The following is a 4,554-nucleotide window of genomic DNA, read 5'->3' as shown; positions in this document are numbered from 1 at the left end:
ATCGCCGCCACCGATTCCGGCACCGTTCCGGCGTCTGCCATGGCGGCCTCCAGTGCCGTACCCGCCGGAGCTCCGATCTCAGTTGGGGTACATTATAATTGGTCGAAAATTGGTTCAAATTTGTTAGGGTACATAATAATTTGTTAGGGTTTCATAATAATTATCAACAACATCAAAGGTCGGGGGTTTTCGGTGTGTTTGTAATTGGAGTTTTTGGTGCTGTATGGAGATGATGGAGATAAGGAGATGATAACGAGGAAGTCTTTAATGAAGTGATGAATATATATTTCATATTGTATAGGTATAACAAACATTAGTTCAGTTCAAACGGTAGATTTGTTTGTTGTTAAACCAAAGGTCAGGGGTTCGAACCCAGACCTCTACACGATTTTGAAAGATAAGTTTTAGATTTAATTATAGGCTCAGGGATAAAATGGTCATTCCAACCTTTTTAGGTCAGTCAACTCACAGTCAACTGACAACAAGGGCACAGACTGCTTCGCCAAAAAATACCGGTGGCAGAAACTTCGCAATTTCGTTTTCAGTGGCTATTCCATCCAGCGACGATATAAACCAGGGAGGCAAATTGCAGATTTCTCTATAGAAAATATGGGTTAAATGAAATTCCTAAATTACTTTGTTTTGAAAAATGATGAACTAGACATTGTGGTAAAGAATAATAAGAAGTTGCTTTGTAAAATGCATATTCATTTCTATTTTGACTATTATTTCCATATCAATTAATCACAATACGTTGTTAACACCTCTCTGCACTTTATATATAAGTGTTTTGTCATTAATTTGCCTATAAGATACCTTTTCACTACATCTGTAAATAATAAAATTCTATAATTTGAATAGATTAATGGAATGAAGGCATAAGAGGTAATTTTATGTGATATATTAAAAAAGAGATATCATCTCTTTGAATACAAGTTCAAGGTTTTTAATAAAAGAAACATACTCAATCTTGATCACGTAAAGCTAAAAATAAGGACATAAACATGAATGGTATAAATACATGTGTACCTAAGGTGTTACCGGCTACGTATATGTAATATTGTTTGATCACATATGCGTAAATATGTAGATACATATATGTATCATTATGACTAACTTTGTTTTATCACGTGTCATGTAAAGATAATAAAAAAAACTTGAATTATATTAATAACATGAATATAAAATAAAATTTATATTTGTAAAACACAGGCACATAAACATGACAACTTTTAAAACACTCTTAATTCAAAACATAAAAATAAAATAGATTTGCAAATAGAATTGATAAAAACTTAACTAAAGAGATAACTTTACCTACAAATATGGAAGTGAAAAAGGAGATTAAAAAAATAGGAAAGTTACATGATATACGTACGATATTAAAGAATACTAATAGTAATCTGATTTAAGTGAGAGAGTGTGAGAATTTTAGGACGCTTCAAAATTAATAAATTTTTTTACCACTTTGCCCTTTTATCTTCTTAATAAATATCCTTTGGTTTTCATTTATTTACCTACATGCCATTGAGTATATCAACCATAGATCTAATAGATCAATGGTCCAAATTGATTTATTTGGTTTTCTGGAAAACTATATCCCCTATATAACACATCCAGTCCTACACTAGCATATATAAACGTACTTTCTATCTGCATACATGTAACATCCCGTTTTTCGGGTTTTCGGTTAATAAATTAAAATACAAGTTATTATGAGTCGGACTAGTGTTGGGTTAAATGGATATGAGTTATGGACTTGGGCTATGAAAGAAAGAGGAAAGGACCATGGGCTTAAGCCCATGATCCATAATTATATAAGTCATTAAATGGCCTTTAATCATTCATTTCACACACTCCATACACCTCCCAAAACACACACACTTAAGCTCTCTCTCTCTAGCCGAAATATCGAGGAGGAAACGGATCCCGACCCAAGGTATGATAGTATTTTGTCGTATGAGTTTAAATCCGTAAGATATAATCATGAAACGACGAGCCGACACCATTAAACCGTTTAAGTCATGAGATCCGGGTGGATTCGGGTATAAACCGAACCTAATATGAGCTTAGGGGTCACCCTAGCTCAGATCTGGATCGAACAAGACGAAAAACGACGAAAAACGGTGTAAAACGGTGATGATACATTTTTCCGGTGAGTTTTCCGGCTTTCCGGCGTCGCCGGAAAAACGTGTACGAGGTTGTCAGGGAGTGTTCTGACAAATCTGACCTAACCCTAGTTCGCTAAGGAATAACTAGCGAATTAGAGGTAATTCGCCAGCTGATTCGCTAAGGAATAACTAGCGAATTAGAGGTAATTCGCCAGCTGATTCGCTAAGGAAAGATTAACGAACTAGCTGTAGTTCGTATCCAATTCGTTAAGGGAAAAGGGTAACGAATTACCCTTGATTCGTTATGACCAGTTCGTTAAAAGAGATAACGAATTAGAATGTCCAATTCGCTACTTGGACTGGTTCGTTACATGGACTGATTCGTTAAGAGTCCAGTTCGTTAAAAGTCCAATTCGTGTAAGTAACCAGTTCGTTAAAGGTTCCAATTCGTTACAAGAACCAGTTCGTCATGGCAAGTCAGTTCGTTAAGGATAAGTAACGAATTAGAAGTTTAACAGAATGACAGAATGGTCCCTGGACTTAGAAAAGAATGATTTAATTACAAATAAGCCCTTGAACTTTTAAATAGCATATTATTCAATGATTCAAAATGCTAATGAAAAATGTGTTAAGACAGTTAATGAAAATAAAATTAGATGCTTAACCCCAGCCAGGGGCTCTGCCCCTTGGACCCCGCTAGGGGCTGCCGCCCCTAGAACCCTGCTGCCAGGGGTGCTGCCCCCGGACCCCCGTTCGTTGAGGGTAATAATTAAACTAGAAAGGCGATATGTGTAGTGATAGTTTACTAAAACGTATAATTATTATACAGTTAGTCGTGCACAGCTCAAGAAGGGAATAAACGTAAACGGTGAACGCAACTGCATTGAGGTGAGTTTCTAGCCCCCACTTCCTTGTTATGTTTTCAGGGCTGTTTGCATACTCAATCTGATAGTTAATACACTTACCTTTAAGTGGTAAGTGTATGCCTTGTATGCTTTATGTATGATGATTGCCTGACGGTGCGTGAACGATCTTCGGATATTGCATGTACCGTCAGGTGGTAGCTAAAGGTGTGGTCGCCATGTATGATGTAAGATAAGATGCATGTATGAATATATATGATGTATGCATAATGTACGTACGATATGTTAATGGTACGTGAACGCTCTTCGGAGATTGCACGTATTGTCAGGAAAAGTATTTAAGAACAGGTATAGTATGAAGCTATGGAAGAAAGGGTACCGGACCGTAATAATATCCGAGGATGAAGGCTGACCGGACCCTAATAATAATATCCCAGGATGAAGGGTGACCGGACCCTAATAATATCCGAGGATGAAGGGTGACCGGACCCTAATAATATCCGAGGATGAAGGGTGACCGGACTCTAATAATAATGTCCGAGGTATGTAGGTGAAACGCCCTTTATAATGTATGGTTAGAAATGAATGTGTATGGACGAATGATGAACATGATATGTATGTAATGCGTACCTTCGGGCACGTATATGTGTATGAAAAGCAAGTTATGTGATTAACTAGAACTCACTCAGCATAGCTGACTTTTAGTATGCACGCAGGCAAATAGGTTGAGACAGCTCGCGTGACTGAAGACACATGGATGTTTTAAAGACTATGTTTTGTTTTAATTGACTACGAATTTTTTATAAGACATGATTTGATGGTTATGTAAAATGTTATGGTTGAAGTTTTATTATTCCGCGAAAATTTTTGTTAACTCTGATATTTAGAACTGCGTTTATGAGTAAATCCAACGTTAAAGTAGGGCTACCGGTAACGGGGCCTTACAATACACTAAAACACTCATACATGAAAACACTTACAAAAATAATACAAATACATACACTAAACATGCATGTAACATTGCATTTTAGCATATATTACACAATAGTTGAAGTTTATTATTACTTAAGATAATACAAAACACCTGATTACTAGTTTATATACTACTAAAAACCTACTTGTTAGTTAATACCAGTATAGGGGTGATTTTTGTAGTTAACTCTATATCTTTATACACTATATAAGTTATATGAACTATGAAGGAAATGCTCGTGAGTATGTTAATTTTGGGTTGGGCACGCATGACCCCTCACCTTTCCCCTACTTTAAAAAATCACATTGAAAATTGCAATATTTACCCCTCTTAAAGATATTATTTCTAAAAAGGTGTTATAAAAAATATGGGTTAAATGAAATTCCTAAATTACTTTGTTTTGAAAAATGATGAACTAGACATTGTGGTTAAGAATCATAAGAAGTTGCTTTGTAAAATGCATATTCATTTCTGTTTTGACTATTATTTCCATATCAATTAATCACAATACGTTGTTAACTCCTCTCTACACTTTATATATAAGTGTTTGTCATTAATTTGCCTATAAGATACCTTTTCACTACATCTGTAAATAATACAATTCTAT

Source organism: Bidens hawaiensis, unplaced genomic scaffold, assembly GCF_021521415.1.
Source record: "Bidens hawaiensis isolate Kalapana, Puna unplaced genomic scaffold, B.hawaiensis_p1.1 tig00036711_1, whole genome shotgun sequence".
In the NCBI taxonomy this organism is placed as follows: domain Eukaryota; kingdom Viridiplantae; phylum Streptophyta; class Magnoliopsida; order Asterales; family Asteraceae; genus Bidens; species Bidens hawaiensis.
This window is presented reverse-complemented; position numbering follows the sequence as displayed.